Consider the following 25,930-nt stretch of genomic DNA (forward strand, 5'->3'; position numbering starts at 1 on the left):
CCGCGGTTTGCTGACCACTGCCCTAAACCAATCACTGTGTGTGTGTGTGTGTGTGTGTACTTCTAACTGCCCTTGCATAAAATGACTATTGTTTAATATTTAGATAAACATCCCCTCATATCACCAATCACTATGTCATTGGAAAGTATCAAAGTAAGCTATAACTGAGATCATCTTTCCAGTATTTCTCTAACTATAACACATGTAAGAGTCACTTGGGAAGCTTAATGGAATACAGATTCCTGGGCCTCATTCCCAGAAAATTCCAGTTCAGGAGATTCAGATAAGATCAGGATCAGTGTCCTGCCAAGCCTTAATGGAGCATGAAGTGAAAGGAAAAAACAGTAATACTGATCCTGTCGTTATTTAAAATTTTGATATTTAATGACATTGTTTTACATTAATTCATTAATTAATTATTTTAACTGATGTGTGTGTGTGTGAGAGAGAGAGAGCTCACAACATTGTTCAGTTGCCTCCCATTTGGGCCCTGACCAGGGATCAAACCTGCAACCTTTTGGTGCATAGCACTTCAACCAACTGAACTACCCAACCAGGGCACAAATAATTCCTTAGTGTAAGTATGTTCTATGCAATATTTGGGCATCTTGTATTTTCATTTTCTAAATCTGGCAACTACTCTACAACATTTTTATAAAAACATTATGATCCCTATTTTATAGATTAAAAGAATTGAGGCACAAAGAGATTAAGCAACTTGCCCATAGTCACACAGCTAAGATTTGAACCAAGGGTGTATGATCCCAGAGGCCATGCCCTGCATCACTGGACAATATGTTCCTGTTGTATGTGTAAAACCCAGCACCTGGAGCTGAGCTCTCCCTGTGGAGGTTGGTGGGTTGACTTAACTCATAATCAGCAGGTGATTTTCTTGCTTTTCCTCTGCTGGAGATTTGTGAATATGGTGGGAGGAGATGTAGTCAGAGGGGTGAAAAGCTGTCAAATCACACAGGGTCTTGTTTGCTTGGTGAGGAGCCTGGATTTATTCTAACTGCAGTGGGGAGACAAATGAGGAATTTTAATCAAGGGAGGGATACGTGTTAAAAATCACTGTGGCTACTTGTCCAGAGAGAATTTCAGAGGAGCAAATGAGGGAGCGAGGAGAACAGCCAGGGGGTTATAGCATTGGCACAAATAGCTTGGATCAAGGTGGACCAAGGGGGAGGTGGAAAAAAGAGGATGGAGGGAAGAGCTGATCAGCCTTGGATAGGAGATGTGAGGGGGAGTGGGAATCAAGGAGCACTCCCAGGCGCTGGGCTTGAGAATTGGATGGATGGTTGTGCTGTTACCAAGGTCACATATCAGAATGCTTTTGGCCATGAGGTGCAGAAGAACCATCTGTGTTTTCATATAACAAGTAGTACAGTGGTAGAATATTCCAGGTTTGGTTAATTTAGGGGCTCAAGGACATCACCAAGGTCCTAGGTTACTTCTTTCACCATCTCTCTCATTTGAATTAGTCCTATTTATGGTTTCAAGATTCCTGTCACTATTTAGGTACAGAGTAATTCTGCGATACCTATAATATAGCTATAATACCATGCAATAGGTATTCTAATTAAACTTTGTTTTATAGATGAGGAAATTAAAGCACAGAAAGAGTAAGTTACTTGCTTAAGGTAAGGTCACATGGCTAATAAATGACAAGCCAAGATTCAAATCCTGGATGTCTTGCTGCAGACCATGCTCTTAGTCTCTATACCAAGGGGAGTAAACAAGCAACATTTCAATCTAAGCAGAGATGTTGAATGGCGAGTGGATATGTGAGTCTGGAGTCTGGAAGAAAGACGGAGGCTATTGACATAAATGTGGTTATCCTGGACATAGAGATAGTATATAATGCCACAGGCTTATATGACAACACATACAGAGAATGTATCAAAAGAGAAAAGGAAAAGCCAATCTATACACAGAGAAAGTTGATCAGAAGTTACCTAGGCTGGGTGTGGATACCAGAATGAGCTATAAATGAGCAAGAGGGATCTTGCTGGGACAATTCTGTATATTTACCAAACATCATTGAATTGTACACTTAAAATGAATGTTATGATATGTAAGTATATGTACCTCAATAATGTTGTTTTTTAAAAGTAAACAGAAAAGGACCAAGAACAGAGCACTGTGGAGTTGTTCTGAATTGGGGTGAAGGAGGGACCTGGAAGGGTGTTGATGAGGACTTGAAAGGGAACAGAAGAGTAGTGTCATGGGAGCTGGTGGAGAGTATTTCATGGAGGAAGAAGTCAACTGTTTCAAAAGCCCTGAGTATTTGCACAAGAAGGGTGAGGGCAGAAGCAGTGGCCAGTGGATTGGGCAAGGTGAGGTGGCGTTGACTCTAATAGGAGCAGTGCCTGTGGAGTGGGGAAGTACACTCAGAACTGACTGAGAAGGGAATGAGAAATGAGGACACAGAACTAACAGCCACCAAGGACTCTTTGGAACAATTTTGCATGAAAAGGAGCTGAAAATGAGGAAATAGATGGAGAAGTTGAGGAAGAAGATGTGGGTTTTCCCCGCTCTGTGTTTGTGTGTGTTAAGTATTGAGTTTATATGATGAGTGAAAGCAAGGAAGGCAGAGAATGTCTTAAAGGCTTCAGGAGCAAGGGGTTGGGAAATACATGTCTTGGGTAGTATACGCCACAGACATATAGTGCAACGACCAGGCCGTGCCAAGGGCCCACTTGAGGTCTTGGCTACAACAGTTCCACATTCCTTTACTTTCATTGTTTGCTCATTTATCTTTTATTCAGCACAAGTTTGTGAAGAGTGCATTTCCAGTTGTGTGGTTTTTTTTCTTCTTATTTCTCTTTTCTGATTTTAATTGTTAGTACTTAAAACATAACTTTAAATAATAGTTGTGCTATAGGGGCACTTATAGCCCATTTATGACTTTAAAGGAACTACTTTTAATGTTTTACTGTTAGGCAGGAAGCTGGATTTTTTACTTAACACACACACATATACAAACACATTTCTTCACCATCCCCATTTATAGAATTTAAAAAATCCTGCTTTATTAAGAATCTCTAAAAATTAAGAAAAATATATTGAATAGATATTGAAAATTCTACAGATTTTTAACATCTGTGGAAAAATTATTTTAACTCCTTTGATCTTTTAGTATGTGGAACTTGAAATTGCTGCAATCATTTCTTTTGCATTTTTCTTTCCATGTGCAACTGTGTTCCATTTCTATCATTTTATTTTTGCTTTTTAAATAGCATTCATAAAATATTGGTCTGTATTTTTCTCTTATCGTTTTCAGATTTGGGTGTCAGTATTACGCTGCCTCTGTAAATACTGTTTGAATGCCCTCTTTTGCTTTCATGCTTGGGAACTATTTTAATAACATGTGAAATCTTGTTCCTTGTAAGTTTGACAGAAGTTGATTGCTATCCCTGTGAAATTGTCAGCATTGTGTAGTTCTCAAAGGGGAGCTGTTTGACAATTTTCTCTGTGTTTTTTAGTCTCCTTGTTTTTACTCCATTTCTTTCACTGTTTTTGTCATTTATATTAATATTTAATTTATATTTTATATGAGTTTGAAAATTTATATTAAAATAATCCATTTCATCCAGCTTTCTTATAATATTTTAAGTTCCCTTTATATTTATGTGTGTGGTTTTTTCTCACATGTAAGTTTGTTTAAAAATTATATGAGCCAGTGAACCATTTATTTGTTGTTGGTTCAAGGTTCAAATCTCACATGTATTTATAGCTTTGTCTCTGTTTTTTCTCCCCCACCTCCTAATTCATAGCTTTCTGCTTTATTCTTACTTTTTTTTCATGTTGTGTCATTTGGTTCACTTTTGCTTTCTTTCTTAGTCAATAATAAAAAAGCTTAAAGTTATGAGTTTTCATGATGGCTTTAGAGGTTACTCAGTTTCTTATGCATTGTGATTATATTATTATTTTATAAGTTAGTTACTATTTATTTGAATTTTTTTCTTGACCAAATTGAAAGAGGGTTTCAAAATGTTTTGGTGACAGGGCACTTTGTTTTTTATTAATTTTGAAAGGCAAGCTAATGTTTCCTACTGTAATTGTATTTCTGCCCACTTCTCATTGCATTTTTAAGTTGCCTTATATATTTACATGCTATAATATTTGCCTTATAAAAATGAATGATAACTGGATCTTCATTGAGAACTGTACCATTATTTCCATATAGTGACCATTTTCATGTATATTTTTTTCTCTATCAAAGTAGCATAATGCCCTAGCCCATGTGGCTCAGTTGGTTGGAACACTGTCCCATGCACCCAAAGGTCACAGGTACGATTCCCAGTCAGGGCACATGCCTAGGTTGTGGGTTCAATCCCCAGTTGGGCACATACAGGAGGCAACAATTCAATGTTCCTCTCTCTTACTGATGTGGCATAGTCTCCTCAATTATTACATGACTGAGCCTTTTCTTCACATTACAATGTTTATTCTGAACTTCCTCTCGTCTTGAGACAGTCCATCATCAAAGCAACCCACATCCTATAAAAAACAGCCCGATGAACAACTACCTTCTACAACTTGACCCATGGCTTCAATGGTGACATTGTTAGAATTCCAGATGTCTCTAGATCCGCTCTTAGCATCAAGGCAAATGTAGAATGTAGAGAATGTATTCCCCATAAAACTAACCAACCAACCAAACATACAACTTATAACTTGGACAACAAGGGAGTGAGGGAACAGAAGATGAAGCATCCATCTTATATAAAAACTACTGTTTGAGCCCTAACCAGTTTGGCTCAGTGGATGGAGCATCAGCCTGTGGACTGAAGGGTCCCAGGTTCGATTCTGGTCAAGGGCATGTACCTTAGTTGCAGGCACATCCCCAGTAGGAAGTGTGCAGGAGGCAGCTGATTGATGTTTCTAACTCTCTATCCCTCTCCCCTCCTTTCTGTAAAAAAATCAATAAAATATATTTTAAAAACAACAACAACAAAAAACCCCCCGCTGTTTGAAATTTTAGCCCTGCTATTTCTGGCTTCTGTAAATGCCTGCTGGCTTAAATAATAAGGAAAATAAGACTACTCCCATTTCAAAGAGGCAATTAAACCTTCCCAGACGAAGTTATCAGTGCTGGCACCTGGCCAAGCCTTTGGTCAAGGTCTCAAAGCCCCATCGGGGCTCTTTAAGAACTTGCAAAGGGGACCGGAAAACCCCATATTTTGGATACAAAGAGGGTAAAATGGTATAAATACAGGAAACTTCCTGTGTGACTTCGCCCAGAATTTGAGAGACATTTTCCTCTGGGCCCACGTGTAATAATAATAATAATAATAATAATAAGTGTAACTCCAACTCTCTAAGCGTTGCTTGGTTCTTCTCTGGTTTTCTGTAAGACAGGTAGGTTAGGGCTTAGGGTTGTTCTGAAAGAATCACCTGTGATGCTGGTTAAGCCACAACAACAAAAATCTGAATCCTGGACACTGGTCCCAGAGATTCTGATTTGGAGGGTAGGGTGGGAGTGACTGAATAAAGAAAGTGAAGGGATTAGCTAAAATAAATAAATAAATAAATAAAATAAAAAATATATATGCATACCCCATGGACACAGACAATAGTTTGGTGAAGGCCAAGGGGGGGGGAGGTGGGGGGACACCTGCAATAATGTTAACATTAAAAATTTTTAATAAAAAAATAAAATTAGAACAGTAAAATCCACTCATTATGGATTTATAAAAACAATAAACTATAAAGAAAATAATATGATAACAATATCAGAAATGAATAGTATTTCACTTAAGTCCTCATTGATTTTAGGTGGGTCCAAATTTCAAAATGTAGAAATGGATATCTTAAGATCAATGAAATATATACATGCATATTCATTTGTTCATGATTAGAAGCACAAAGTTCTATGAAAATGTCCCAAATTCCAAAAATCATACAATTTTTTTGTATTTCTACTTTCTTTTTCTGGATATTTGCTTAAGATATTATATATACTGGGTGCCCCCCCCAAATGTATACACACTTTGAATAATTATTCATTCCAATGGGTTTAATTTGAAAAGCAACATCACTTGAGCTATCAAAAAATGTACGTGTATACATTTTTTGGGACACCCTATATTTTAAAAATTATGTTAACAACTGCTTTTCTTATGCTATATAATAAAAGCCTAATATGCTAAGCGTCCAACTGATTGGTTGACTGTTCGACCAGTCGCTATGACACACACTGACCACCAGGGGGCAGATGCTTCGACTGCTAGGTTAGCTTGCTGCTGGGGTCTGGCTGATGGGGACTGAGCAAGATGGGTCGGACACTCCCTGGAGCCCTCCTGCGGTCCCTTCCTGGCCCTGACCTGCACCAGTGCGGTCCCTTGACCTGGCCTGCGCTCTGTCACAATCTGGAACCCCTGGGGGATGTCGGAGAGCTGGTTTTGGCCTGATCCCCACAGGCCAGGCCAAGGGATGCCACCTAGTAGTATTTAACATGTATATATTTTTTGCTTTTTCCTATTTTGAATTACACTGAAATGAATAATGTTATAAATCTTATATAATTTTGGATTATTTTCTTAGGATAGATTTTAGAACAGCAACTACTGAATCAAGAGTGAATTGTTTAAATGCTCTTCATAATATTGCCAAATTGTTTTTAAAAAACTTTTTTCAATTTTTATCACCACTGACCATGCTTAAAATCCCAGCTGAAAGCATATAATTTCCACATCTTAGTATTTCTCCTTTCCCTTCTCTTTCTACCCTTCCTTCCCTTCCCTTTCTTCCCCTTCTCTTTCCTTCCCTTCCCTTCTTCCCTCTCTACCTCTCTCTTTCTCTCTCTCTAATTTGATATACCAAAAATTAGTATTTTATTGTTTTATTAGGTATTCCTTCAATTATTGGCAAGTATAAAAGCTTCATTTTAAATTTCTGGTTTCGCAGCCATTTTCAATTTCTCCTTTGATTAATTATTTGTTAATACTATTTACCTTTTTTATAGGGTTTAAGTATTTTTCATATTGATTGTTTGATCTCTTTAAATATTAACTTTTTATTTTATGTATTGCAAATATTTTTCCTAGTTTGATATTTGTTTACATTTTGTTGATGATATTTTTGACATGGTAAAGTATTCAATTCTTACATAGTTATTATATTTTTTTCTTTCAACCCTTTTAAGCTCAGATGTTGGTGAGCCAATTATTTACCAGAACTCCAACAAGACTAATTGTCTGAGGCTAACCTCAGACAATTGAGTAAAAACACATTCTAAATGTTAGGTAGGACAAGAGTCTCAAGTTCCTGATGGCCCCTATTAAATGCCATCTTTTTTTCTTTTAAATGCTATTCTTGCTAAATGTTAAAATGTAGCACAGTATTTTGCAGGTGCAGCTGCAGCTGTTACTGAATACGCTTGATGGGAACTCAACCAGGTAAGTTTAACAACTGTAAAGAAGGAATCAACATGTAATTAACCAAATAGTAGTGGATAATGAGCAATGGCTAAGCCTCCCTCCAGGGAGACAGAGCTTTGGCTGTGAATCCCCTGTCTCCTTCGAAATAAAACTACCTAACAACAAACACACCTCGTTCTTGAACAGAACCTCCCAAGCGATGAACCCCTTGAGCTCGGGAACATAAGGGTAATCCGTAGCATTTTCTGAAAACTTCCTGTTGTCAGACCCCGTGACAAGAGCTTTACACCATTCTCACAACAACCCTGAAAACGATGGTGTTTGCAAGCTGGGGAATTGCCCTGGTGAAATCTGAAACTGCCCCATGAAGGGCAGGGAGAAATCAAGAAAGAGGCTGATGACGCCTTCAGATTGGTAGGTGGCAGGGGTAACCAGCAGGGGAGCTCCCCTGTGAGCTTGCTCAGGCCACTGCAAGACCAGCAGGTCTCCATTCCTCTCACCAGAGTCTTAGAAGTTGATAGAGAGGCCTGAACGGGGTTTAGTCACATATACTGTCCAGAAGGGTCCTCAAACTACGGCCCGCGGGCCACATGCAAATACAAATGTATTTGTTCCCGTTTTGTTTTTTTACTTTAAAATAAGATATGTGCAGTGTGCATAGGAATTTGTTCATAGTTTTTTTTTAAACTATAGTCGGGCCCTCCAACGGTCTGAGGGACAGTGAACTGGCCCCCTGTTTAAAAAGTTTGAGGACCCCTGGATGGTCTCAATCTCACATTGCTCTCTCAAGGCTGCGTCCTTGACAATAGCTCCCACCGTGGGACTGGTAGGCAGAATGTAAATTCCAAGGAGTGAGCGGGTGAGGCGTCTCCAATGGTCTGGATGGACCTCTCAGGTCAACTAGAGGTCACGCCCTCTGGATGACCTCTCCCAGCAGAAAGGTAGCTGTTATCTACGTACAATGAGCAGACGAAAAACAGAAGAGTTTGGAGGTTAACGGACGTCCTCAGGACACAGAATATTAGGAGCCAGAGTTCAACCCAGGATTTCCTGAATATAAAACCAGTCCTTTTAAGCATTCTGCCATAACTCTGCTAAAAGGTATGTGTGAGCCACGAGTTTAAAATAATGACAATTTAAAAAAAAACTAATATCTTGGTATTTAAATTAGTAACACATAATTTCGTTTTCTATCATGAATTTATTTAAGAACTATTTATTGGAATTTGAACTTTACTGGGCATGGTGGTTGGTGGTGTTGTTGGTGTTGGTGACACAGAGATATTTACTTTTGGAAAGTATTTCAGAGTGAGGCAAGGGAAATCGGATAAACTAATCACCTAACATGGGGTGGGCAGAAAAGAAAAGAGAGGGATTGACTGTGTGTGTGTGTGTGTGTGTGTGATCTTCCCTTATTCTCTGAAAACCTGGGTTGCTTCTAAGCAAACCTACCCATATCTTGGAGTTCCTGCCTCACATGACCACCTGCCTCTATATGGTCCCAGCCACTGGCTTCTTAAATTTATATAAACCTGTTTGCTCTCCACTCCCTCTGTCTCAATATAGACTCATGTTCCCGAGGGATAAATCTACAGGGTGTACCTTTTGGACATAAACAGAACAGGTGGTTTGGAGCAGAGGCAGTTTCTTGAGTTCCCAAATGGGCCTGTGTAAAGTCAATCTACGTTGGCTCCAGTGGCCGAGGTAAAAGCATACGGCCCCTTTTAGTTCATGTTTGCTCTGTAGCACTTGAGTTATACTTCCTAGTGAGGCCAAAGTGAGGGCTGGCAAGCTTACTTCTTAATACTTAAAATGCTTTACTTTTTTGACTTAGCATAGTATAAGTCTTCTTCCCATTACTGCACACTTGGAATCAACGTTAAAAGCCCATTATTCTAATCACCTGCCCACTTTCCAGCTCTCCAGAGCAGGATGTGCTTTAGGGAATAAGGGCACAGGTGGAGCTTTGACTCCTGATCTCACTTCATGCAACCTGTGTGTCTCTGGGCCAGCTCCTTGAGCTTGTAAAACCTTAGTTTTCTCACCTGTAAAATGGGGATGATAATAGTGATTAACTCATAAAATTTGGGGGGGGGCCTGATTTAAAAAAATAAAATATAGGGTGGAGCAAAAGTATGTTTACAGTTGTTCGTATGGAAAATAATACAAGAATAAACTCTGTGTTTCATGTACTCACCCTGTACATAACATGTATTGTCTGAGACAACTGATTTTTTGACGTTTGAAATATTCATTGAGCATCTGCTATGTGGCCAGACAAGTTTTAAGTGCCAGGGATACAATAGTGAGTGATATTTATAACAACATAACAAAACAAAGCCTCTGTCTTCCTAGAGTTTATGTAAGAATAATAGAAGCAGACAATACCCCAAACACATAAACCTATGATAGAACTTCTGATAGCAATAAGTTCTATGAAAAAGTTAAGCAAGGCAAAGAGGAAGAAACAAATGTTATTAGATGAAGATAACAGGGAGGTCTCTTTGTTTTGTTTTGTATTTTTTAAAAATATATTTTTATTGATTTCAGAGAGGAAGGGAGAGGGAGATATAGATAGAAACATCAGAATCATTGATTGGCTACATCCTGCATGACCCCCTACTGGGGATCGAGCCCGAAACCTGGTCATGTGCCCTTGACTGGAATCAAACCTGGGACCCTTCGGTCCACAGGCCAACACTCTTATCTACCGAGCAAAACCAGCCAGGGCTAGGAGGTCTCTCTGAGTAGGTGAAACTTGAACAGAGAGACCTGAATAAAGTAAGGGAGTGAAAGGTGTGTCTTTCTGAGAGAAGAGTGTAGCTTGTGAGTAGGGGGTCAGGGGGAGAAGAACTAGAGAAGGTAGGAAAACATTTGATTCTTCCATTTTATGTTTCCTACTGAGCTTGATTGCTTTGACTACAACTGTGGTTTAAGACTGTACCCCATGATGGGTTGTTTTACCTGGGTTATGCTTGTTGAGGAACTGATTGGGTTGAGTGACCCTAAGGACAGTGGAGATTTGATCTCAGCTCTCCTGGTTTGAGTATAGCTGTCACTCACTCTAGCAGGCCCTGCAGAGCTTGGGAGCCCAGAATGAGAACCTTCATAATAAATTAGCCGAGCTATGTGGTGGATGACAAAGATCTCCATTGTACTTGGAAAGTAGTTGCCAAGACTGAGCCACATCTTACAGGCGATAAAAATGTACTATGTAAGCCCTGGCTGGTTTGGCTCGGTGGATAGAGCATCGGCCTGCGGATTGAAAGGCCCCAGGTTCTATTCCAGTCAAGGGCGCATGGCTGGGTTGCAGGCTAGATCCCCTGTAGGGGGTGTCCAGGAGGCAGCTGATCAATGATTCTCTCTCATCATTGATGTTTCTATCTCTCTCTCCCTTCCTCTCTGAAGTCAATAAAAATATATTTTGAAAAATGTACTATGTAAAAGTGACTTCCCATTATAGGTAATGATATATTACAGGTAGAATTTTTTTCCTTTCTTTTTTACCATAGGTTTTTCTGATTTTAAAAGTTAAAGGAAACGTTGATTAAATGCCTTTCATATTCTAGGCACTTTATATATATATATGTCTCATTTATTCCTCACAATAATCCCAAGAGGTAGGATTTAAATCCGCATTCTATGAGTGAGGAAAGAAGGCTCAGAGAGGTTAAATAATTTGTCTAAGATCACACAGCAGGACCAGCATTTGAAACCAAGGTCACTGCAATTCCAAAGGCTATGAGTGTTCACTCACAGAACAATGCCTCCCTCAGGCAGGGAGTTTTAGTCATATTAGCCAATAGGATGTTCTCTTCTGACTTTTAAATAACGTCTCACAAAAAAAAAAAAGAAAAAAGAAAAGGAGTGTCCTTAAATCTTCATATTGTAATGTGGCTTGAAGAAGAAATTAAGAATGTTTGACAAACAGTTGTTTTATAAGTTGATTTTGAAGGAAGTTCAAAACATTGAAAAAAAGTGCCAGTTCAATAATAATTCTCAGATAAGAGATTAAGTCCTCTTTTGAAAGGTAGAGACTGACCCTGTTTGACAAGCTCTCTCACATGCTGTTTTTCCATCTCCCCATCCCGCTCTGTATTTCCTACTCTTGAAGAGGAGCACAATGATCCTATTGAGAATATTATTCCTCAGGAGGAACTACCATAGTTCAGCTCAACAGTCTGCCTGAATTCCTTGGTTCCCGGCCCCCTTCCATCTTTAAAGCAGCAATGGCCGGTTGAGTCATCTCACCTGGCATCACTGACTTTCGTTTCCCTCTTCTGCTTTAAGGATCCTTGTGATTACATTCGGCTCAACTGGGTAACCCAGGCTTTACTCCCTTTCTGAAAGGTGATCAGCAACCTTAATTTCATCTGCAATCTTAATCCCCCTTTGCCATAGTCACAGGTTCTATGGATCAGGACATGCACATCTTTGGGGGACATTTTTCTGCTGACCACAAGTACCTATCTCAGGGCTATTGCGCGGATTCAATGAGATAAGCCCATAAGGCACTCTGCACAATGCTCACCCTGATGTAAGTACTCAGTGAACAGTAGCCTTAGAGTTGTCATTATTAGTTTGTGTCTTCAGTCTCTCCCCACTTCCTCCCAGGCTCTCCTTCATACTGCATTCGGAGTTATATTTTCAAAAGACCAATCTCATCACATTCTCCTCATTGTCATTTCTTACTCGGGGCCCCTTTCTGTTCTCCTGCTGTTTTCTATATATTAATTCACTATTCTCTAATTGTCGCTTTATCTCTGTCTTCCACCAGAGTGTAAGTGATGGTGCTAACATATGGTCCATGGACCAGCAGCTTTGGTCACAAGGGAACCTGTTAGAAATATAGAACCCAAGTCCCCACACTCCTGCCTATGAAATCAGAAGCTGCATTCTAACAAGATCTCCAAGTGATTCATAAATCTGTTAAAGTTTGAGGAGAATTGTTCTAGAATACAAGTCATTGGTAAATAGTAGGTGCTCAATAAATGTTTATTGAATAAAATAATGAATAAATACATGCACTCGTATTAGGTGTGGAGAGTACATAAGTGACAGATATGATTTTCCACAGCTTTTTGAAAGCATTCTACTCTTATATGTCTCCATGTCTCTGTATAGACTACATGATAATCATGGTGGAACGATTTAAAGGTGGGAGCTTAAACGCCTGCAGAATTACACTGGGGCATGATGGAACACAGATTAATGAAGATTTTTGTCTGTTTTGGCTTACCACTGCACCCCATTACCTGGGATAGTGCCTGGCACATAGTAGATACTCCATAAATATGGTTCAATAAGTGAAACCACAAATCCATTGGGAAACTCTACCACACTGGGGAAACCATTTTCAACTCAAATCCATTCAGGAAGCTACTCTTCCCACCAAAAGAGATAGGGTATACGCTACTTCTCTCCTCTTGCCACCACCAGAGGTTGTTCATTCCTAAGAACACACAGCTCTTCTGGATGTAAAATGTCCAGATAAGAGATAGAAGGTGAAAAAGCTGCAGGACCCTGTCACCAAAGACAGAAGCCATTTGTGGGCCAATAATTCACATAGTGAGCTGAAGAATTCATCATGGCAAAGATACTGTCTTGAGTATATGCAGAGGCAGCCAGTGGAAGTACAGGTTTTTGATCCAAGAAAACAGTTCCAATTGTATTGGGATGGAAACAGCATGGGACTCAGAAAAGTGGATCAGCAGATCTTGATCAATGAAAGAAAAGAAATCTAAAGGAACGGGGTCCCAGTGACTAAGGACTTTAACTATTTCCTTTATAATGAGAAATTTGAAATGAATACCAGGCCTTTGTCAGTTGACTTGTTGTTCATGCTACTGGAGCTGTGTAGTAACTATACATGGTTCTCATTCCGTAGTTGGAGTTCAGTCATTCTTAACTAATTGCTGCTGTCATTAAGCACTGAATTAAACAATGCCTACAGGTATTGTTCTAAATAGCTATTTGGCCTGGGTGGACCCAGGTGACATGTGCTCAAAGCTGAAACACCACCAGGTCAGCTCTCTCCCTACCCCCATTGCTCTAATAATGTTTGTTTGCTTTACTATTATTATTATTATTATTATTATTATTATTATTATTAGTTAAGGTATTACAAATGTGTCCTCATCCCCCCCATTAACCCCCAACCTACCCCCCCCCCCCCCCCCCCCCGCCACACACACTCATGCTCCCATCCCCCTGTTGTCCATGTCCATCGGTTTGGCTTATATACATGTATACAAGTCCTTCAGTTGATCTCTGTTTGTTTGTTTTTTATGGTGCAATTCACAATACCTCTGCACATGCTGTTCTCTCTCTAGAATGTACTGTGCTGCCTTCTGCTCTTCATTTCTTCATATCCTTTAAGAGCCAATGTAAATGTCAGTCTTTCTCAGTCTTTTCTGACTTCCCCAAGTTAGATTGTCACTACTTTCTCTGTTTCATGGCCATGTACACACATCTATTATAACATAAAGTCACTTGTTCACCTTCTCTTCTCTCCAGAAGAATTGGGGACTACTTTAGGTATAGACTACACCTCACTCTCCTTTAATCTCCCCCATCGCTTGACTCTCACAAATTGCCAGGACCTAGTAAGCCCCTGGCAAAAGTTTGCAAAGACAGGTCTCATCACCAGGGGAAGCAGCCAGGCCTCACCACTTCTTGGAATATCTCAGTGAAGGTACAGTTGACTTGCTGTGAATAAATGAATGGCCTTAATTGCTTAGCTGAGTACCCAGACCATGACTGTATCTGGTTGGTTGCCTCCATCATTGTACAAGACACAGCAATTAGCTGATCAATCAACTTGGTTAGAGGACAGACAGTGCTTTCCTCACTTGATGAATAGACCATAGTTATACCCTCCCTAGTGACCTAGTTGCCAACTGCTTTGTACAAGCTAAGTAACACACTGGCTTTTAAAAATGTATTATAATAATTATTATCAAGAAATAATTTTTATTGCCAGAAGGACTTCATCTGGAATGAAGACCCAACTATAAGTAAACTTAACATTCTACCTTCAGAAGTGTATTTAGTTTAGTCATTTTGAAGACAAGCCAATAGCAAGCTACACATTGAACTCAGGATAAGTTCCCTTCCTTCCTCCCTCCCTCCCTCCCTCCCTTCCTTCCTTCCTTCCTTCCTTCTTCCTCCTTCCTTCCTTCCTTCCTTCCTTCCTTCCTTCCTTCCTTCCTTCCTTCCTTCTTTCCTTCCTCTTCCTCAAATATTTATTGAGTACTCACATTTTGACAGACCCTGTTTTAGGCATAGGGGAGTGAAGGAGCCACATCCTCCTACACCCCAGTTGCTTTCTTTTTTTGGATTTTTCATTTGAAAAAAGGGAAAGATAAAAGGAATTTGTAAAAATCATAATTTGAAAATTATAAAAAATAAATTGAGAGTAAAAGTTGGCAGCTGGTAATTGGTTTTGAGCCATTTGAGACAGAAAGCACTTGAAAGGGTAAAAGGTCCCATCAGATAATAAAATTCATTATTCAATTCCCATAAATCCAAATTTATCTTACTTTGCCCTTATTATATTCATATTATATCAAATTAATATAAGATATGGCCCCTGATCTTGAGAACTTCAATACTGGAGTAATATCTTTTATGAGAATCTTAAGTTCTTTGCCAACATGATGAAAAGCTAGCACTACATCTATAAATAAGTTGCAGGAAACAAGTTTTTAAGAGTCTGACTTGCTTAGTCTAGACCAGTCTGTCTCCCCCCCCCCCCAGGTAAAATATAATATATTTATTAATTAGCTGTTTGTTTGTTTTTTAAAACAGGTTTTTATTGATTTTTAGAGAGACAGGAAAGGAGAGGGAGAGAAAGATAGAAACATCAGTGAGAGAAAAGCAGAGAGAAACATCAACATCGACTGGCTGCTTCCTGCCTGCTTCCTCCTGGGGAGGGGCATTGAGCCCAAAACCTAGGCATGTGCCCTAACCACGAATTGAACTGGTGACCTCCTAATGCATAGACTGACACTCAACCACTGAGTCATACTGGCCAGGCAGACTGCTTTTTAAAAATATTTATCTTTATTGTTGAACAAATACATATCCCCTTTTAACCCCACATTGACCCCCTCTTTCCCGCTCCCACCTCCTCCCTAGGCCTTCACCACACTATTGTCTGTGTCCATGGGTTATGCATATCTATATATATATAAAAGGCTAATATCCTAAGTGTCCCTCCTACCGTCCAACCGGTTGCTGTGATGCGCACTGGCCACCAGGGGGCAGATGCTTAACGCAGGAACTGCTGAGCTGCAATGATTTGGCAGCGGCAGTTCTTGGGTGACGCACCCCAAAACCAGGGAGGAGGGAGCCCGATTCCTTGCGCGGCCTCACGATTCCACCTCTGGCAGTGGGTTATGTTGTTGCTGGGGCACTGTTGGCCCGAATCTGGTTTACTGTACACTTGTGTTTGCGTTCCACACCCTGTACGACAGTAACTTTGCACTCTGGGACCCCTGGGGGGGGGGCGGGGATGTTGGAGAGCCAGTTTTGGCCTTATCCCTGCAGGCCAGGCCGAGGGAACCCACCTGCCGGAGGGACCCCCGCTTACTCTCCAGACACCAGGGAGGGACCGAGGGAGGTTGGCTCCAGGGTGTGTCTGGCCCGTCTCGCCCAGTCCCACCCTGCTGGCCACCTTCTAATTAATTTCCTTGCAATGTGTACGAATCCATGCACTGGGTTACTAGTATGCATATAAGTTCTTTGGTTAATCTTTTCCCACTCCCCCAACTCCCCCTTAGATTTGTCACTCTGTTGCAGGCTTCCATGTCTCTGGATCTATTTTGTTTGTCAGTTTATTTTGTTCATTAGATTCCACATATGAGTGAGATTATGTGATACTTGTCTTTCTCTGACTGGCTTATTTTGCTTAGCATAATAATCTCTAGGTCCTTCCATGTTGCCTCAAAGGGCAATAGTTTCTTCTTCCTTCTTTTTACAGCTTCATAGTATTCCACTGCATAAATGTATTATAGCTTTTTTTATCCACTCATCTACTGATGGGCACTTAGGCTGTAAAGTGTGACTGTCAGACTAGCAGCATTATTGTCACTTGGGAATTTGTGAAAGAGGCAAATTTGTAGACCCTAACCCAGGGCTACTGAATCTGAAACTCTGGGGTTAGGAGGGTAGCAATTGGTGCTCTAACAGATTCTGTGATTCTTAAAATAATTTTATTTTTATTTTTTGTAGAGAGAGAGTAGAAAAGACAGAAAGAGAGAGAGAAACATCAATGTGAGACAGACACATTGATTGGTTGCCTCCTGCACGGGATCAAGCCTGCAACTCCTGCAACCGAGGTATGTGCCCTTGACCAGAATCGAACCCAGGACCATTTAGCCCATGAGTCGATGCTCTATCCACTGAGCCAAACCAGCTAGGGCCACAGACGCTGTGATTCTGATGCATGCTCAGGTGTGGCTGATAACCACTGCTCCAGTCTAGACCTCAATAGTCACAGTGTGGTCCATCAGCATCCCCTGGGAGCTTGTGAGGAATGTAAGTGTTGGGCCCCATTCCAGACCTACTGAATCAGTGTGTGGCCTTTAACAGGATTCCCAGGTATGCACCTTACATTTGTGAAGCACTGCTCAGGACAGATGGTACCTTAAAGAGCACTGAGCCAGGCCCTGGCTGGTGTGGCTTAGTTGGTTAATTGTCATCCCATGCACTGAAAGGTTGCTGGTTCAATTCCTAGTCAGAGCACATGCCCAGGTTGAGGGTGCATACAGGGGGCAACCAACCAATGTTTCTTTCTCATATTGATGTCTCTCCCCGCCTCCACAATAATATAAAAAGAGCATTGAGCCAGGCCCAGTCTATGACTCCTATCCCAGTCATCATATCACTGAAGCCTCCTGATGCATTCCTCTTCTCTATGCACTCCTGTGATACTATTAGGAACTAGCATTTTGCAAACTTGGACAGCACCAAAATTTCTTGCGGAGCAGGCTCAGCTCCAATCCACAAAGACTGAGTTGAGGGTGGTGCCACTTGAAATGTAATGTTTGCCAATAGCCAACAGGTTGCTATTAAAATTGTCAGATTTTCCCTTTCTTAAGATACAATTAAAAATTTTTTTTTTGGACTGAAGTAAATCTAATAAAATTTCCCACATAAATAGATCAAACAGACTTAGAAAATTTGGGATTTCTCAGCCAGGAACTGTTTTGACATTAGCAAGGGCCAGTAGAGCCAATTGAATTAATAAGATACTGCAGTTCGTCCAAAATGAGTTGGTAAGTGCCTGTTGTCCCCAGGCCACCCTGGCTGCCAGGCTCTTCCTTCAGGCTCTCCCTTGGGCTCCCATGGACCCAGCACTCAATAGTCAAAGTATTCTTTCCTGGTACATCTGGAGTCCCCAGAGCCTTAAATAATGTGGTTTGCATCTCTTCTGATTTGTTGGTGCTCCTGTCCTACTACTTGTTAGATACAATCAATCCTCACTATTGGCAGATTCTGCCTCCTTGCTAAAATTCATTTGTAACCCCAATTCCATACTCACGGTGCTTTTGCAGTCATCTGAGGACACGTGCAGAATGGTGAAAAATGTGTCTATACCTGACATGCACATTCCCTCTAAACGAAGCGATGCCTTGCCTTCTTGCGTCAGCTCTCATGCTGTCTCCTTTCATAGTTTGATTAGCACCATGATTTTTGCATTTTGTTGGTGACTCTACTTTTAAAATGGCCCAGAAGAGCAGTGCTGAAGTGCTGTCTAGTGTTCCTAAGTGCAGAACAACACTGTGATGGGCCTTAAAGAGAAAATGTATGTGTTAGATAGGCACCATTCAGGCATGAGATACAGTGCTATTGGCTATAGGTTCAGTGTAATCAACAATACATATTAAATACGGTGTCTTTAAACAGAAACACACATAAAGCAAGGTTGTGTGTTGATCAGGCGATGAAGATGTGATCAGTGGCTCACAGGATCTAACCTTGTGTTTTCCCTAGAAGCAATGAGTTAGTACTCACTAATTTAGTGTTTGTGATAAATGTATACGACGTAACTGCTATGGATAATGAGAATCAACCATATTCAGAATATCACCCAGTTTATAAATGTTTTAATCTAGTTCTTTACCCTTGATCCCTTTGCTGGAAATGTAGAATGCCATCACCCTACCTTCCCACTGGGTTATGAGTTTTAAAGCATTTGCTGGGTGGGAATGGAGGGTGGACTCATCAAGTGTCGCAGAGAAAAATTTCTGAAAAGGCGTGTATATGTCCTCATCTTTGTATTCCCAAGGCAGCATTTACTAAATGTTTGCTGCATACGGTTACTTAATTGGGAGTCTTAAAGGGGAAACCCCATGAGTGGGTGATGGAACTGTGGGGAGGGATAGAGACCCAATTAGACCCCTAGCCAATGGTCCTTCCAAAATTCATGATTCCTTTAGCTACAGAGTGGATGTGAGAGGCCATGGTCCCTGCCCTTCAGAGCACATAACTGTGAGCAAGACAAACATGTGAACAAGTGGTTCCCACTCCATAAACATGGTCGTATTCAAACCGATGTAAAAGAATTGTGGGAAACTGGAGGAGAAAATGCCTGATTTTGGAGAAGAGATATTTAAGCTGAGTTTGAAGTAGGGAAAGGAGTTCCTTAGGCAGAGAAGAGGGTGAGGTTAACAGACTCACCAGTGTTAACCGAGAGTGAGGAGAATTTGAGGCAGGAGGAGCAGAATTAGCAGAGGCATGAGTGTCCAGGGTGTGTGGAGGTAGGGAGGAGGTGTGTAGGCGTTTGGGCAGACAGGAAGGGGACAGAATGTTGGGGCTGGAGAGAGGGGTGGTAAGTGGACCTCATGATCAGGGGTTTGGCGTTGACTTTGTATCTCAATCTCATAGGCGAGCAGTACAAGATTAGAGGTTAGGAAAGATCGCTGTGGCAGCAGTGGGAAAGATGGATGGCAACAGGGAGGCTTTCTGCTAATATTAGCGCGGGTGATAGACACCCAGCTCAACTTGGCTTCCCAGAAGAATCTGTTCTTGGTGCCTCCACATGCATTTTTTACCAGGGTCCATTTCTCTAAGGTTAATCTTTTCAGACTTGAATGGGCATACAAATCTCGTTGAAACACAAATCCTGATTCAGGAGGCCTGAGTGGGGTCCGAGTTTCTGCAGTTCCGACGTGCGTCCTAGTGATGCCGATGTTGCGGGTCCACAGGCACACTTTGAGAAGAAAGGCTCCAACTGGCTTCTATATGGGAACAGTCTGTTTTATTGTTATTTAAAAGACTGGTGTCTGGTGCCATACCCAAGACTCTGATTTAATAGGTACAGGGTGTGGCCTGGGCAACGAGAATTTAAAACGTGCCCCAGGTGAAGTATTTTTATTTGTTTGGTTGGTTGTTTTTAAAATTTCACCAGAAGATACTGGAATCTGGAGCTACCAGCCATAGGGGATGAGCAGTGAATAGGGATTCAGTGTCCTGGGAGAGAAGGAGTGATTGCTTCACCCTGGGCTCATGCTGGCTACTGGAGGCCGGAGTGGGCTGATGAAATGGGAATTCACTGCTCATTGTCTTCAGGGTCTGTGGTCCCTAGGAGGGTGGAGAGATCCTAGGGAATCACTAATAACTGCCGGGTAGTGATGGTCTTACCTGGTGGTCAAATCATTACCGAAGAGCAAGGAGGGAAATTGTTTTTCTTAGCTTCTTAGGTCTTCCCCTTAACTCTTCTCTGCCTGCCTTCAAGGTTTGTTGTGATATAGATGTTGGCTTTAAAATTCCTCCTGGAGAGTGGCGCCAGCTCCCTTCTCCCACACTGTATTTATATTGCAACAAGCTTTGTTATTTCATCCATGTTATTTCTTTCCCAAGCCTTAAAGTGCTAGCTGGACCCCCCAGTACAGTGTTCCATAGAAGCAGTGAAAGTGATTGATGCCATGGAGCTGTTCCTGATTTTATAAGAGGATTTCAATGTGTGACCACGTTTGCTCTTATTTCTGCCGGGGGAGGGGGCTATTCTTTATTAAGTTAAAGACATTGCCTTCTATTCTTGATGTTAGGAGTTTTTCTTCTTAAAGTTATGAACATTATTGATGTTCCTCAAAGGTTCCTTTTTTTTTTTACCTTTTGAGACACTGACAAACTTTTCTCAATAATATTATTAAGGTGGGGTATTACATGAAAGGATTTTTCTAATGTTAAACCATCCTTGCATTTCTGGGAAGAAACCATTTTGTTTATGTTATCTCTCTCTGATTTATACGTCACTGGATTTATTTTGCTAGTAGTTTGTTTGCCATTTTTGCTTCTATGGTAATGATTGAGATTGTCCTGAGATTTTTCTTATTCATGTTTTATCAGTTTGGATATCAAGGTCATGTGAAACTCATTAAAAATTTTACTTAGTCTTCCCTGGAAGAATTTGTACAAGACTGGAATTATCTGTTTGTTGATCTTGAATGTTTGATAGATCTTGATGGGGGAGAGATTTTTTTTTTTTGTTATGATTAGAATGGATTTGTACTATAATTTGCTATCTGGTATTTAATCCCTCCCACTTTGTTTTTTTTTTTTTTTTTTTTTATTGCTTAAAGTATTACAAAGGGTATTACATATGTGTCCATTTTATCTCCCCGCCCTAGACAGTCCCCTAGCCTCCCCTATCCCCCAGTGTCTTATGTCCACTGGTTATGCTTATATGCATGCATACAAGTCCTTTAGTTGATCTCTTACCCCCCTACCTCCTGCCCCCCAACCCTCCCCGGCCTTCCTGCTGCAGTTTGACAATCTGTTTGAGGCAGCTCTGCCTCTGTATCTATTATTGTTCAAAAGTTTATAATGGTCTCTATTATCCATGAATGAGTGAGATCATGTGGTATTTTTCCTTCATTGACTGGCTTATTTCACTTAGCATAATGTTCTCCAGTTCCATCCATGACGTTGCAAATGGTAAGAGTTCCTTCCTTTTTAGAGCAGCATAGTATTCCATCGTGTAGATGTACCACAGTTTTCTAATCCATTCATCTACTGATGGGCACTTAGGCTGTTTCCAGATCTTAGCTATGGTGAATTGTGCTGCTATGAACATGGGGGTGCATATATCCTTTCTGATTGGTGTTTCTGGTTTCTTGGGATATATTCCTAGAAGTGGGATCACAGGGTCAAATGGGAGTTCCATTTTCAGTTTTTTAAGGAAACTCCATACTGTCTTCCATAGTGGCTGCACCAGTCTGCATTCCCACCAGCAGTGCACAAGTGTTCCTTTTTCTCCACATCCTCTCCAGCACTTGTCGTTTGTTGATTTGTTGATGATAGCCAGTCTGACAGGTGTGAGATGGTACCTCATTGTTGTTTTGATTTGCATCTCTCGGATGATTAGTGACTTTGAGCATGTTTTCATATGTCTCTTGGCTTTCTGAATGTCCTCTTTTGAAAGGTGTCTATTTAGGTCCTTTGCCCATTTTTTGATTGGATTGTTTATCTTCCTTTTGTTAAGTTGTATGAGTTCCCTATAAATTTTGGAGATTAGGCCCTTATCAGATATGACATTGGCAAATATGTTTTCCCACACAGTAGGTTTTCTCGTTGTTTTGTTGATGGTTTCTTTTGCTGTGCAGAAGCTTTTTATTTTGATGTAGTCCCATTTGTTCATTTTCTCTTTCGTTTCAAGTGCCCTAGGAGCTGTATCAGTGAAGAAATTGCTTCGGCATATGTCTGAGATTTTGTTGCCTTTGGATTCTTCTAAAATTTTTATGGTTTCCTGTGGGGGAGAGATTTTTAACTGGTGACTTAAATTCTATAATACTTTTAATGGTTGTAGTAGTCACTGGTTTCTGTAGTGTAAATTCTCCCACTATACTTGATATCAAGCTAACAGCAGTTAGCAATCACCTCACAAAATTCCTTAATACTTAATAATTGGCTCCTGGATTTCAGTGTGAGATGGTTCAATGTAAATATATCATTTATAGGGATATGTATTTTGAGGTTTTTATTGGAATTGCATTATATTTTTTTCTAGAAATTTTTCCATTTCACCTGTTTTCAAATTTATTAGCATAAAATTGTTCACAATATCCTCTTGGTATATTTTAAATCTCTACATGATATTTAACTATATCTTTCTCTTCTTAATATTATTCTGGAGTGTTTTTCCCCCCTGCTCAATCATGGTAATGGTTTATCAACTTTTGTCTCTATGTTTATTTTATATTATATTAATTTCTACTGATCTTTATTTTTCTTCCATCTATTTTCTTTGGGTTTATTCTGTTACTTTTTTTTTTAACCTCTTAAGTTGGATGCTCTATTAGCCAGGGTCCAGGCAGGAAATAGATGGCAACTCACAGAAAGGATTAGTTCAATGAAGAGAGTATTTACATAGATGTGGCAGGGTTAAGGAAACCAACAAGAGGTGAAGTACCCAGAATTCACAGCAGTAGGAAGCCATTATTACTCCTCAGACTGAAGTTGAAAGGGAAGGTACAATGCTTTCAGACCCCATGGTGAGACCTGTAACCTTGGGAAAGGGGCTGCCAAGGAGAGCTATGAACTTAGGCAGAGCAATGTAGCCTTTGCCACAACCATGGCGTAAGGATGGAACAGAGAATAAATAACCTGATTTCTCTTCTTACCCTCTGATGTCTGCTGGAATCACTAATTGTGTAAATTCATCCAATGGGTAAACTCAACTGGAAGCCAGCTGAAACGTAGCTGGAATGATGTAGTCCTTACAAGGTAAGCTTTTTGGGACACAGAATAGGAATAAAAGGGCCACCAATGGATCTAGAAGGGGGCATATATGGATCTAGAGAGATTTAGCTCATTTATCTTAGTCCCTTTCCATCCTTGCCAATTTGTGTATTTAAGGCTATACTTTTCCCTCTAAGTACTATTTAGCTGCATCTCATAAATTAAATTAAATTTAATTATAAGATGATGGGCCCTGCTCTGTGCGTGACAGGGGGTGGTGCCACAACCTCCCCATCGACCCTGCCTTGAGTGTGACAGGGGACGGTGCCCCAACCCCCCAACTGGCCCTACCCTGAGCGTAACTGAGGGTGGCATCACAACCTCCCAATCTGTCCTGCTCTGTGCATGATGGGGCGGCGCCCCAACTCCCCAATCGGCCCTGCTCTGAAACTGACCAGGGGCTGCACCTAGGGATTGGGCCTGCCCTCTGCCACCCGGGAGCAGGCCTAAGCCAGCAGGTCGTTATCTCCCGAGGGGTCCCAGACTTCAAGAGGGCACAGGCCGGGCTGAGGGACCCCCCCACCCCCCGAGTGCACACATTTTTGTGCACCGGGCCTCTAGTATATATATATTTAAATATATTTTATTGATTTTTTACAGAGAGGAAGGGAGAGGGATAGAGAGTTAGAAACATCGATGAGAGAGAAACATCGATCAGCTGCCTCCTGCACACTCCCTACTGGGGATGTGCCTGCAACCAAGATACATGCCCTTGACTGGGATTGAACCTGGGACCCTTGAGTCCCCAGGCCGACGCTCTATCCACTGAGCCAAACCGGTTAGGGACTGATTTTATATTTTTAAGTGATTGTTTGACTTCACATCTGTGTCCCTCAGTTGACTGTAGGACCTATAGTGGCAGGATAAATGTTTGTAGTTGGTCACTACTTTGTCTCTAGCACCCAGAACAGTCTTAGTATATTCTCAACAAGTATTTGATGAATATATAAATATTGTGAAAGCTAGATTGCAAAGACACTGTATTAATTTGTTAGGGCTGCCATAACAAAATACCACAAACTGGGTGGCTTAAATAACAAAAATGTATTGTCTCACAATTCTGAGGCTCGAAGTCCAAAATCAAGGTGTCAGGAGGGTCAGTTTCTTCTGAGGGCTGTGAGGGAAGAAACTGCTCTAGGCCTCTTCTCTGGGCTTGCGGATGACTGTCTTCTCCTTGTGTCTTCACTATGCAGATTTCCCCTTTTCATAAGGACTCCAGTCATATCGTATTAGGCCCCACCCAATGACCTCATCTTAATGTAATTACCTATGCAAAAACCCTGTCTCCTAATAAGGTTACATTCCAAGGTACTGGGGGTTAGGTTTCCAACATATGAATTTCTTTGTGGGGCAGGGGGGTGGGGGGCACAATTCAACCCATAAGACAGAGTTATAGACTACTCCTTTACAGTGGCCACTGCCGTTTGAGAGGGATGTCAAGTTCCTGATGGTGTATGTATATGCTGGTACATTTTCTTTTCTTTTTTAATAATATATTTCTATTGATTTTGAGAAACAGAGAGGAAGGGAGAAGGAGAGAGAAACATCGATGTGAGAGCAAAACACTGATCGCTCGATTGGCATGTGCCCTGACTGGGAATTGAACTGGCAACCTTTCAGTGTACTGGGCAATGCCCAACCAACTGAGCCACACTGGCCAGGGCTGGGGGATACATTTTAAAGGAACAACAGCAGGGGAGGCACCAACTGAGCAAGCGATAGATACAGAACATAAACTCTTTCACCCAAAGAGGCTTGCTTTTTCCTGTACTGGATGTTTAACTTTTGCTTTTGTAGGATAATGTAACACTTGGACACATGGGGTAAAAAAATGAAATATCAAGCTAGGGAAGTTTTTTTCCAACTTCTTACATAATCTATAAACAAAAGCTGTCATAGTAGAACATGCTTGGGAAACACTTCGGACACCCATGACCCTCTCGGAGTGTTACAAGGCACAGTGACATGTGAAAGGCTCTGGTAATCCTGTAGTAACATGGCCTGGTTAAGTTTATTAAATTTAATATTTCTTAAACTGACTTTAAACAGGAATCCCCTCAAATTTGCATACTAATTTACTAGTATCCTGTATCATTTTATCAACCTGGTTTGGGAAATGCTGGCCTGTGGTTGCTTCTGTGGGTGGGAGAGAGACAGTATCCCCAGTGACTTTCCTTCTGGCTTCTCCTTATAACAGGGTATCACCACTCCGACCCCATTCCTCTGTACATTTCATCGGTACTTAGACCGGCCCCATTAAGGTTTTGTTTGAATGGCAAAGGCCTTGGCCGGGGTTCACCGTTTTGGCTGTTGTCACAAAGAGGAGAAGGCAGTTGTAATGATTGGTGTAAGTTTGTTTACAAGGAGCCTTAGAGGAAATTTGTAAAGAAACCCTCCGTCATCCCACTGCTCTGAGAAACTCTAGGCGCCAAACAGAGATCTTTTCTGGGTGTCTAAGTGCCTCAGCGATGATTTGAGCAGCAGTCATGCATCTGTTGCAAGCTCTTCTTTGTTAAGATCCCAGTTTTAAGAGTATCAGCAGTATAAAACATCACTCCTGAGGGGGAGGTTGATTGTAAAATGACAGATGAGAGAATAAAAATCATAAGGGCGTTCATTTCCTTATAGGAAACCCCACAGGCGTTCTTCCAGAACGGAGAGCAGACTTATTCTAAAGCATCTGCCCTTCCCACATCCCTCCCACTTCAGAGTGCAGAGGCGAATTGCTCTGGGGAAAGCGCCAGCCAGGTGACAGCCTTCCTGGAGATAGATGGCTCAACATTTACGTGAGTGTGATT

General features: G+C 41.0%; 1 long non-coding RNA gene across 1 annotated transcript; it reads right to left on the reverse strand.

The window, feature by feature from the left end:
* Positions 1-442: 442 nt before the first annotated feature.
* LOC118667864 lies at positions 443-24,302 on the reverse strand. Its single transcript, XR_004971437.1, has 3 exons — positions 24,189-24,302; positions 17,932-18,181; positions 443-1,012 (listed from the first exon to the last, which is right to left on the reverse strand). It is a non-coding gene; the product is annotated as an uncharacterized LOC118667864 (long non-coding RNA).
* Positions 24,303-25,930: the final 1,628 nt, after the last annotated feature.

The sequence above is a fragment of the Myotis myotis genome, unplaced genomic scaffold (genome assembly GCF_014108235.1).
Source record: "Myotis myotis isolate mMyoMyo1 unplaced genomic scaffold, mMyoMyo1.p scaffold_m19_p_13, whole genome shotgun sequence".
Classification (NCBI taxonomy): Eukaryota; Metazoa; Chordata; class Mammalia; order Chiroptera; family Vespertilionidae; genus Myotis; species Myotis myotis.